We start from the raw sequence: 12,369 nt of genomic DNA, 5'->3' as shown, positions 1-12,369 counted from the left end.
TCTGCGCAATGGCGGATAGGACCCCAGACACGGGCAGCAGAGCCCTGGACATGGGACGGCAGCTGGGACCCCTGGCACGCCGGGAAGCCAGGCGTGGGGCGGCAGCTGGGACCCCGGGCACGCCGGGATGCTGGGGCGGCAGCTGGGACCCTGGGCGGAGTTTAATCATTAACAGAAACTGATAAGTATCAAGAGTATCAGTTAACCAGTTAAACTTTGACATCCCCAGTTGAAGGGTGATATCTGCAGCAGCCTCCAGGGGACTAAATCCTCGGGAGGGAGGCAGGCTAATCTCCAGCGCTAGACAGCCATAGCCCTTGAGAAAGTTGTCCCTGGTTTCCTCTGCCACCTGTAGGGCCAGTTCTTACTCCCCTCATGCAAGGAGCAGGTGAGGAAAACGCAGCTGTGTGCTCATCACCTGTGCCTCTGGCCTGGGCCGCTAGCAGGGAAAATAGACCCTCCCACCCCCTGCCCCTGGCCAATGCTGGAGCTGATTGCAAAGGGTTGGATGCTTGCTCAGCGTGGGTAGCTGTTTCTGGATTCTCAGACTGGACGCCTGACTTGTGAGCCAGAGTTCGAGTTACGAAAGCCTCACCCTCTGCCACTGTTCCCTATGCATCAGCATTTCATCATCCCAGCTGGCACAATGGGCCTTCAGGCAGGGGCTGGCCAGCTGGAGTTTCATAGAATAGACAGGTTTCAGAGCAGCAGCCGTGTCAGTCTGCAGCCGTAAAAAGAACAGGAGGACTTGTGGCACCTTAGAGACTAACCAATTAGTTAGAGCACAAGCTTTCATGAGCTACAGCTCACTTCATCGGATGCATGCAGTGGAAAATACAGTGGGGAGATTTATATACACACAGAACATGAAACAATGGGTGTTACCATACACACTGTAACCAGAGTGATCACTTAAGGTGAGCTATTACCAGCAGGAGAGTGGGGGGAGGGAGGGGGGGACACCTTTTGCAGTGATAATCAAGGTGGGCCATTTCCAGCAGTTGACAAAAAAATCTGAGGAACGGTGGGGGGAGGGGGAATAAACTTGGGGAAATAGTTTTACTTTGTGCAATGACCCATCCACTCCCAGTCTCTATTCAAGCCTAAGTTAATTGTATCCAGTTTGCAAATTAATTCCAATTCAGCAGTCTCTCGTTGGAGTCTGTTTTTGAAGTTTTTTTGTTGAAGTATTGCCACTTTTAGGTCTGTAATCGAGTGACCAGAGAGATTGAAGTGTTCTCCAACTGGTTTTTGAATGTTATAATTCTTGACGTCTGATTTGTGTCCATTGATTCTTTTATGTAGAGACTGTCCAGTTTGACCAATGTACATGGCAGAGGGGCATTGCTGGCACATGATGGCATATATCACATTGGTAGATGGGCAGGTGAACGAGCCTCTGATCGTGTGGCTGATGTGATTAGGTCCTAGGATGGTGTCCCCTGAATAGATATGTGGAACAAGAGTGATCAGGAAAGGTGAGCAGGAGAGCTGCGGGGGGTGGGGGGGTACCTTTTGTAGTGATAATCAACGTGGGCCATTTCCAGCACTTTACAAGAACAGTAGGAGGGGAAATAAACAAGGGGAAATAGTTTTACTTTGTGCAATGACCCATCCACTCTCAGTCTCTATTCAAGCCTAAGTTAATTGTAGCCAGTCTGCAAATTAATTCCAATTCAGCAGTCTCTCGTTGGAGTCTGGTTTTGAAGTTTTTTTGTTGAAGAATTGCCACTTTTAGGACCAGAGAGATTGAAGTGTTCGCCGACTGGTTTTTGAATGTTATAATTCTCGACGTCTGATAGACATTTCTGATCTACTTACACATTTGGAGTTTCAGATAAGTAGGGCTGAAGTATGGTTTGAAGTTTTTTCATACTTTTGTTTTAAAGCTGCTTAAAGCATTGCTGCTCTGTGTCTCCGCTCTTTCCCGGAGAACCACAACACACAGACAAAGGGAAGTTTTTTCCCCATTTTAAAAAGTTCTAGCCCTCCCATTGGCTCTTTTGGTCAGGTGCCCACTCCTTTCCCTTTACCTGGGGAACTTTAACCCTTTACAGGTTAAGCAGCCACCAAGTTATAGCTAACTGGATGGCTGCATGTCCCTAAAAGGGAGCTACCCTCCCCACCCCCGCTCTTCATTTATCATAGCAGCTAAGGACTGGGCTGGATTGGAGGTGGCTGCCTGGCAAATGGGGGTTCAGAGCTGGCAGAAGGAGCAAGGGGGATTGGAGTTGATTGGGACACAGGGGGGCTGTGTGAAGGCGGGGGGGGATAAGAGAAAAGCTCCATGGAAGTGGGTGGCAGTGCTGGTATTTTTCTCCAAGCGCCAGCTCCTGGAGCCAGGTGATTATGGGAATCTCGCTGCTCGCAGTTTAAAACAGCTGCTGTGTTGCGTAAGTGCAGAGCAAGGATTGACCTTGGGCTTAGAAACCAGGAGGCAAATGAACCAGCCCAGCACTGCTTACTGATGTTTAACTCATGATTTTTAGTCCAATATCTTCATTGTTTGTGGCCTGACGTGTGACCCTTAACTGCTTGGGGCTGGTCAGGCCTAGGAGCCCAGGGCAGGCGGTGCCTTCCACCTCTCCTGGCAGGCCCAGAGCCGCCTCCTGGGGGGGGGTGAATGAGAGGGACCTGTTTGTTCTGCCCATTAACCATCACCCAGCTCCCCACTGCCCCCTCCCCCATTTGAGAGCACACTGCCAGGGATGTGGTCTGCTCCCTGCAGTGACACAGGCTCTGTGCACCAGGGGTGGCCCCTCTGCTGCGTTAAGCTTCAGCTGCCCTTGTTGGGGCAGGTGTCTGTCTATGAGGTGGCATTGGGGTGAGCACCCACCACCCCTGGGTTTTGGACAAGCTGCTTTGTGCCTCAGTTTCCCCACCCATGTCTAAGGTCTAATGCCCATGTCCCCGGCACGGCAGGCTGTATTCATCAGTGGCTGCAGTGTGCTGGAAATATACTGCAGCATTTACCAGGGTGCTGGCACCCCCATAAGAAACATTCCCTTGCTACACAGTGCTGCCACAGGGTTCCTCCGCCTGCGAGCACCCTGCCCCAGCCATTCCTGGCCTCCCCCAGACCAGGGCTGTTACTGGGGAGCTGGGATGTCTAGGACTGGCTTGAAGCGCTGGGTGTCTGTGCTGTATCCAGGGCTTGACTGGTGAACCTTTATCGGGGCCGGGACTGTCCCTCAACGGGAGCCAGGTCACAGGCGCCTGAAGGGAAGTAAGCCACTTTGGCCTCAGGCAGAAATGCGGACTTCTCCAGCCTGACCGGGGGAGGGATAGCTCAGTGGTTTGAGCATTGGCCTGCTAAACCCAGGGTTGTGAGTTCAATCCTTGAGGGGGCCATTTAGGGATCTGGGGCAAAAAATTGGGGATTGGTCCTGCTTCAAGCAGGGGGTTGGACTAGATGATCTCCTGAGGTCTCTTCCAACCCTAATCTTCTATGATTCTATGACCCTCCTGCTCCCAGTGCAGGCCCAGGGTTACTGCTCCTGCCAGCTCCCCCCAGCCAGTGCCCGCTTTCCCCCCTCCAGGAATGGCCCAGGCTCCCTGCACGAAAGGGGTTAATTTGGAGGCCTTGCAAAATAGGGTTTCTAATTTCTCCCAGTCTCATTTGGACTCGTGATTTTTGCTCGTTCCTCCCTCTGCACCGTTCTCCTCAGCGCCCAGCCCCCACACTGCCCCAAGAGGCCTCTGCCGAGCTGACCCCTGATTGCACTGGCTCTGGAGTAGCTCCAGCACCAGCCGGGCGTTAAACCCACGGGAACGGTGCCTCAGGCCCAGCCAGCCGGCCTGACGCGCGCGGCAATGCAAACACGCTGCTAAGAGCTCCCGGGCCAGGCTGGGAAGGGGGAAGCCGCACAGCCTGGAGCCACGTCCCGCCTGGCCAACGTGCCTGCGGCACGCATCTAGCACACGAACTCATCGCTTTGCTAAGCTGACCCTTCCCAGTCTTTCTAATTGCCCTGCCTACGGCAGCTGGGCCATGCCCCAAGCACGGGCATCACACGGCTTTGCGCCTTTTCCAGTTCTAACACAGGGCGTCAGTTGAGGGGACCAGGTAGTAGTCAAGGTGTGGGCGTACCATGGTTTTATAGCGGGGTAGCACACTCCTGTCTGCTTTTATTCACTCGATCTTTCCCAGTGGGACCCATCTTTCTGGTAGTGGGTTTGCCTGCTGCTCACCAGTGGCTGTTTTCAGGAAATGCTCCCCGCTGACTCCAAGAGCTCTGGAGAGTTGGGATTAGTTTTTCCAGCATGCATTACTTTGCACTTAGCAACGCTGAAGTAAGTTCAGCTGCCATTTTTTGTTGCCCAGTCACCCACGTGCGTGAGAGCTCAGTTTTGGACTAAACCATCTTGAGTAATTGTCTATTGGCTACAAATTTTGCCACTTCACCGTTTACACCTTTTCCCAGACCATTTACGTATATGTCGAACAGCACGGGTCCCAGCACAGCTCCGGAGGGGACACCTCTCTTTCTCTCTCTCCACTGTGTTAGTTATACCCTTTGTTTCCTAGCATCTAACAAGTTACTGAGCCATGACAGACCTTCCCTCTTAGCCCATGACAGTTTACTTTGCTTAAGCGCCTTTAGAGAAGGACCTCTTCAAAGGCTTTCTGAAAATCCAAGTACATTAGATCACCTGGCTCATCTTCGGCCACAGGCTTATTGTTATTATTATTATGTTAAGCTTGGCTTAACAGTGAAATCCTTGCTGATCTTAAACACAAAAAAGAAGCTTACAAGAAGTGGAAGATTGGACAAAGGACCAGGGAAGAGTATAAAAATATTGCTCGGGCATGCAGGAGTGAAATCAGGAAGGCCAAATCACACCTGGAGTTGCAGCTAGCAAGAGATGTTAAGAGTAACAAGAAGGGTTTCTTCAGGTATGTTAGCAGCAAGAAGAAAGTCAAGGAAAGTGTGGGCCCCTTACTGAATGAGGGAGGCAACCTAGTGACAGAGGATGTGGAAAAAGCTAATGTACTCAATGCTTTTTTTGCCTTTGTCTTCACGAACAAGGTCAGCTCCCAGACTACTGCACTGGGCAGCACAGCATGGGGAGGAGGAGGCCAGCCCTCTGTGGAGAAAGAAATGATTCGGGACTATTTACAAAAGCTGGACAATCACAAGTCCATGGGGCCAGATGCGCTGCATCCGAGAGTGCTAAAGGAGTTGGCGGATGTGATTGCAGAGCCATTGGCCATTATCTTTGAAAACTCATGGCGATCGGGGGAAGTCCCAGACGACTGGAAAAAGGCTAATGTAGTGCCCATCTTTAAAAAAGGGAAGAAGGAGGATCCTCGGAACTACAGGCCAGTCAGCCTCACCTCAGTCCTGGAAAAATCATGGAGCAGGTCCTCAAGGAATCAATTCTGAAGCACTTAGAGGAGAGGAAAGTGATCAGGAACAGTCAGCATGGATTCACCAAGGGCAAGTCATGCCTGACTAATCTAATTGCCTTCTGTAACGAGATAACTGGCTCTGTGGATGAGGGAAAAGCGGTGGACGTGTTGTTCCTTGACTTTAGCAAAGCTTTTGACACGGTCTCCCACAGTATTCTTGCCAGCAAGTTAAAGAAGTATGGGCTGGATGAATGGACTATAAGGTGGATAGAAAGCTGGCTAGATTGTCAGGCTCAATGGGTAGTGATCAGTGGCTCCATGTCTAGTTGGCAGCCAGTATCAAGTGGAGTGCCCCAAGGGACGGTCCTCAGGCCAGTTTTGTTCAATATCTTCATAAATGATCTGGAGGATGGTGTGGATTGCACCCTCAGCAAGTTTGCAGATGACACTAAACTGGGAGGAGAGGTAGATTCGCTGGAGGGTAGGGATAGGATACAGAGGGACCTAGACAAATTAGAGGATTGGGCCAAAAGAAATCTGATGAGGTTCAACAAGGACAAGTTCAGAGTCCTGCGCTTAGGACGGAAGAATCCCATGCACCGCTACAGACTAGGGACTGAATGGCTCGGCAGCAGTTCTGCAGAAAAGGACCTGGGGTTACAGTGGATGAGAAGCTGGATATGTTTCAGAGTAACAGCCGTGTTAGTCTGTATTCGCAAAAAGAAAAGGAGTACTTGTGGCACCTTAGAGACTAACCAATTTATTTGAGCATAAGCTTTCGTGAGCTACAGCTCACTTCATCGGATGCATACTGTGGAAAGTGTAGAAGATCTTATTATATACACATAAAGCATGAAAAAATACCTCCTCCCACCCCACTCTCCTGCTGGTAATAGCTTATCTAAAGTGATCACTCTCCTTACAATGTGTATGATAATCAAGTTGGGCCATTTCCAGCACAAATCCAGGTTTTCTCACCCACCGCCCACACACACAAACTCACTCTCCTGCTGGTAATAGCTTATCCAAAGTGACCACTCTCCTTATATTGTGTATGATAATCAAGGTGGGCCATTTCCAGCACAAATCCAGGGTTTAACAAGAACGTCTGGGGGGCGGGGGGGTAGGAAAAAACAAGGGGAAATAGGCTACCTTGCATAATGACTAAGCCACTCCCAGTCTCTATTCAAGCCTAAGTTAATTGTATCCAATTTGCAAATGAATTCCAACTCAGCAGTTTCTCGCTGGAGTCTGGATTTGAAGTTTTTTTGTTGTAAAATAGCGACTTTCATGTCTGTAATCGCGTGACCAGAGAGATTGAAGTGTTCTCCGACTGGTTTATGAATGTTATAATTCTTGACATCTGATTTGTGTCCATTTACTCTTTTACGTAGAGACTGTCCAGTTTGACCAATGTACATGGCAGAGGGGCATTGCTGGCACATGATGGCATATATCACATTGGTGGATGTGCAGGTGAACGAGCCTCTGATAGTGTGGCTGATGTTATTAGGCCCTGTGATGGTGTCCCCTGAATAGATATGTGGGCACAGTTGGCAATGGACTTTGTTGCAAGGATAGGTTCCTGGGTTAGTGGTTCTGTTGTGTAGTGTGTGGTTGCTGGTGAGTATTTGCTTCAGGCTGGGGGGCTGTCTGTAGGCAAGGACAAATCTTGGGAGACAGGCCAGTCCTTGCCTACAGACAGTATTTTTTCATGCTTTATGTGTATATAATAAGATCTTCTACACTTTCCACAGTATGCATCCGATGAAGTGAGCTGTAGCTCACGAAAGCTTATGCTCAAATAAATTGGTTAGTCTCTAAGGTGCCACAAGTACTCCTTTTCTTTTTGAGAAGCTGGATATGAGTCAACAGTGTGCCCTTGTTGCCAAGAAGGCCAATGGCATTTTGGGATGTATAAGTAGCAGCATTGCCAGCAGATCGAGGGACGTGATCGTTCCCCTCTATTCGACACTGGTGAGGCCTCATCTGGAGTACTGTGTCCAGTTTTGGGCCCCACACTACAAGAAGGATGTGGAAAACTTGGAAAACATCCAGCGGAGGGCAACAAAAATGATTAGGGGACTGGAACACATAAGTTATGAGGAGAAGCTGGGAGAACTGGGATTGTTTAGTCTCCGGAAGAGAAGAATGAGGGGGGATTTGATAGCTGCTTTCAACTACCTGAAAGGGGGTTCCAAAGAGGATGGATCTAGACTGTTCTCAGTGGTAGTTGATGACAGAACAAGGAGTAATGGTCTCAAGTTGCAGTGGGGGAGGTTTAGGTTGGATATTGGGAAAAACTTTTTCACTGGAATGGGTTACCTAGGGAGGTGGTGGAATCTCCTTCCTTAGAAGTTTTTAAGGTCAGGCTTGACAAAGCCCAGGCTGGGATGATTTAATTGGGGATTGGTCCTGCTTTGAGCAGGGGGTTGGACTAGATGACCTCCTGAGGTCCCTTCCAACCCGGAGATTCTATGATTCTATGATTCCCTCAAAGGACTCTAGTGGATTGGTGAAGCTTTACAAAAGCCGTGTTGGCACTGCTTCAGCGTAGCGTTCATTGACGTAGGTGATGGTTTGGTTTTGTTCTTTAATATAATGTGTCCCAATGAGCCTGGTACTGAAGTGAGACTCACCAGCCTGTAACTGCCAGGATTGCCTCTGGAGCCTTTTTTAAAACTCAGCATTTGATTAGTGAACTGCCAGTCGTCTGGTACATGTGATTGAAGTGATAGGTTACATGCCACAGTTAGTAATTCTGCAATTTCATAGTTGAGTTCCTTCAAAACTCTTGGGTGAATCCCCTCTGGGCCTGGTGACTGTTTAGTTTGGCAATTTGTTCCAAAACTACTTCTACTGGCACCTCAAATTGAGCCAGCTCCTCCGAACTGGCACTAAAAACAATGACTCAGGTGGTGATTCCTGCTCCCCACCCATAGCTTCTGCAGTGAAGCCTGCTGCAAATAATTATTTGTTGTCCTTAGCAACTTGCTGTTCACATTCCTTCCTGGCCTGCCTAATTGGACTTTAACACTTGACTTGCCAGAGTTCATGCTCTTTTCTATTTTCCTCAGTGGGATTTGACTTCCAGTTTTTTAAAGGATGCCTTTTTGCCCCAAACTGCCTGTTGTACTCTGTTTAGCCATTGGGGCATGTTTTGGTCCTCTTATTTGCGGTATACATTTAGTTTGAGCCTCTCATGTGGTGTTTTTAAATAGGCTCCATTCAGTTTGCAGGCATTTCACCCTTGTACCTAGTCCTTTTCATTTGCATTTTACTGACTTGTGCAGTTCCTCTTTTTGAAGTTAAATGCTACTGTAGGTAGGTTTATTTTATATGTTACCCCATACAACGGTGTCAGGTTTAATTACATTATGGTCACTATTAACAAGTTGGTCAGCTATATTCACCTCTGGGACCAGATCCTGTGCTCCACTTATGACTAAATCAAGAATTGCCTCTCCCCCTGTGGGTTCCAGGACTAGCTGCTCCAAGAAGCTGTCATTAACATAGTCTAGACCTTTTATCTCTGTATCCAGTCTTGAGGTGACATGTTCCCACTCCATAGGGGAAATCCCTGAGTATTATTGCTTTTCTGTTTTTGTAGCCTCTCTAATCTCCCTGCACATTTCACAATCACCAGCCTGGTGAGGTGTTCGGCAGTATATTCCTACTGCTCTGCTCTTCTTGTTCAAGCATGGACTGTCTATCCATAGAAATTCATTTGTCATTTAACCCTATGTGACTATATGTACCACTCCTCCACCAGCACACCCTACTGTCATTCTGAGAGATTTTGTACTGCTAGTACCATGTCTCATGGATTTCCCTCATTGCACCAGGTTTCAGCAATGCCTATATATCAATATGTTTCAGAGCAGTAGCCGTGTTATCAGCAAAAATAACGAGGAGTCCTTGTGGCACCTTAGAGACTAACAAATTTATTTGGGCATAAGCTTGAAGTGGGTTCTAACCTTAGTCTCTAAGGTGCCACAAGGACTCCTCATTGTATATCAATAGCCTCCTTTAATGTCAAGCTCTATCTTAATATTTAGACTGCTAGCATTTGTACAGCGTGTCAATAGTGAATTGCTTATCTTTACATTATATTTAAATGGACTCTTTTTTGGTTAACTGTCCCTCACTAGTGCCTACCTGTCTTTACCCTCTTTACTAAGAGAGAATTCCCTTTTAATAAATCCTCCCCTAAGGGATGTCTCTGTGCAAACCATGCATTCCTCTGCACCTGTCGGCTTTCCCCTAGCCCTTAGTTTAAAAACTCCTCTATGTCAACATCCCTCTTTTGTACACCATTGGCTCATCCACATATTAACACTCTAGTTCTGCCAAACTGGCTTTGCACATGGAACTGGAAGCTTTTTAGAAAATGCTACCATAGAGGTTATGGACTTTACTCTTTCGTGGAAGCCTGAATTTGGCCTCCAGGACCTCTCTCCTACATCACTGGTACCTACATGTACCACAACCACTGGCTACTCCCAGCACTGCACATGTGTCATAAATATAAAGGGAAGGGAAAACACCTTTAAAATCCCTCCTGGCCAGAGGAAAAACCCTTTCACCTGTAAAGGGTTAAGAAGCTAGTATAACATTGGTGGCACCTGAGCAAAATGACCAATGAGGAGAAAAGATACTTTCAAAAGCTGGACGGAGGGAGAAACAAAGGGGGTGGGTGGCTTTTCCCGGCAACAGAACAGGAATGGAGTCTTAGAACTTAGTAAGTAATCTAACTAGATATGCGTTAGATTCTGTTTGTTTAAATGGCTGATAAAATAAGCTGTGCTGAATGGAATGGATATTCCTGCTTTTGTGTCTTTTTGTAACTTAAAGGTTTTGCCTAGAGGGATTCTCTATGTTTTGAATCTGATTACCCTGTAAGGTGTCTACCATCCTGATTTTACAGAGGTGATTCTTTTACCTTTTCTTTAATTAAAATTCTTCTTTTAAGAACCTGATTGCTTTTTCATTGTTCTTAAGATCCAAGGGTTTGGGTCTGTGTTCACCTATGCAAATTGGTGAGGATTTTTATCAAGCCTTCCCCAGGAAAGGGGGTGTAGGGGTTTGGGAGGATTTTGGGGGGAAAGATGTTTCCAAGCAGGCTCTTTCCCTGTTATATATTTGTTAGATGCTTGGTGGTGGCAGCGATAAAGTCCAACGGAAAAAGGAAAATAGTTTGTACCTTGGGGAAGTTTTAACCTGAGCTGGTAAAAATAAGTTTTAGGGGGTTTTTCATCTGTACCCTAGAGTTCAGAGTGGGGAAGGAACCTTGACAACATGTCTGTCTAGATGTCTCGAGACCTGCAAAGTTTGCACCCGGCATGCAATGCACAAGGCTGTTCTCCTGGTCATCGCAAACCCAACTATCCTATATTTCTAATAATTAAATCCCCCATTACTATTACCTGTCTTCTTACTAAGTGGGGTTCCCTTCCCTGGGGGGGCGTGTCCTCACCTTCATCATGGGTCCCTAGAATGGTCCCAGCTCTGGGATCATTTCCTCCACTCCAACTTGATTCTCTCCTTCCCTGAGACTTTCATCCTTCTCAACAGCACAGGGGGGGCCAGACCAGGGGTGGGACCTGCTCTAACAGGTCCCAGAAAGTCTTGTCTATGTATCTTGGGCTGCCTAAGCTTCTCCAGTTCATCCACTGGGGCCTCAGGAGCCGGCACTGTGTCTGAGGGCCTGGGGCTGCTTGCACCATGCACACATGCCACCTGCCCACAACATGGATAATTGTATCTGCTGCATTCAGTGTGATTACCTGGACAGCCTGCTCTCTGCTGCTGGACTTCTGCCTGCATTACTTTTACTTGTGCCAGGTTTCTGGGGGGTGGTTTAGAATACGTTTGTATCTGCCTCTCCGCACGCCCTCACAGAACTCCTGTCTTCTAGCACCTCTTCTCTCTTACGAGCTGGCTTTTTAATCCCCTGTGCTCCCCAGGTTACCTTCTCCCCCTTCTCAAGGAATCCTAAAAGGGTTACAGTTCAAAGGATAGCAGTGTAAGCGGGCGCAGACTCACCTGGCAGCGCCTCCTGCTGGTCATCTTAGGGAATTAGCGTCCAGCCTCCAGAGCGCCTCCTTCAGGCTGGTGTCTTGCCGCCCCTGGCCCCTGTGTCTCTCCTGGACCCCAGTGCCCTTGTCTTGGGTACTGCCCCCTGGCAGTACCCCCACAGTTTGGAGTCTCCCCCTCCCAGGGAACCCCCACCCACCATCCCCACCTTGCCTCAGTCTTAAGCTACTGCCAGTCACCACTCAGTCCCCGCTCCCTGGGCCAGACTGCAGTATCAGCCACTCATCACACGCGAGGGGATTTGGACCTGCTGCCTCTGCCTACCCATGGCTGCCCCTGCAACCCCAGTACCTAATAGGCCTTCCCAGGCCTACAGCCTGGGGCTTTCCTAGGCCTGAGCCTCCCAGCTCCCTTGCCCTTCCCCAGCCCTGCTCCCAGTCTAGGTACCCTGCTCAGCACCTTGCAGCCAGGTCCCTCTCTCTCCAAACTAGAGAGTCTCTCTCCTGGCTCAAAGCCTTTATAGAGTCAGCTGGGTCCTGACTGGGGGAAGTGGTGGCAGCTGGGGGGCCATGCCCTAATCAGCCAGGGTTTTTCTCCCAGCCCCAGCCCTCTGCAGGGCTTTTCCAACCCTTTCAGGGCTGGAGCAGGTGTTCACCTCGCTACAAGCAGGCTACAGCCTTGGTAGGAAGCTCTCAGCTGGGCTAGCTGGCCAGTAGGCTCAGCACACAGACCACACGGAAATCTTCAAGTAAGCAAATGAGTGCACAATTATCAACTAACCGCCAGACAAGCTCACCCCCAGGAGCACAGTCTTGCCTCTTTCAACTGGAGAAATCCCTTGAAAAACATCCCTGTTGGCTGCTCCTGTTCACTAGCTCACCGCAAGAAAGCCACTGAATCCTGTAGAGCAGGGATGGGCAAACTACAGCCCTTCTGTATCTGGCCCTTCAAATGTTTTATTCCAGCCCTTGAGATCCTGC

This window comes from Chelonia mydas, chromosome 4 (genome assembly GCF_015237465.2).
Source record: "Chelonia mydas isolate rCheMyd1 chromosome 4, rCheMyd1.pri.v2, whole genome shotgun sequence".
NCBI lineage: Eukaryota > Metazoa > Chordata > Testudines > Cheloniidae > Chelonia > Chelonia mydas.
The sequence above is the reverse complement of the archived record's forward strand: the minus strand, read 5'-3'. Positions refer to the sequence as shown.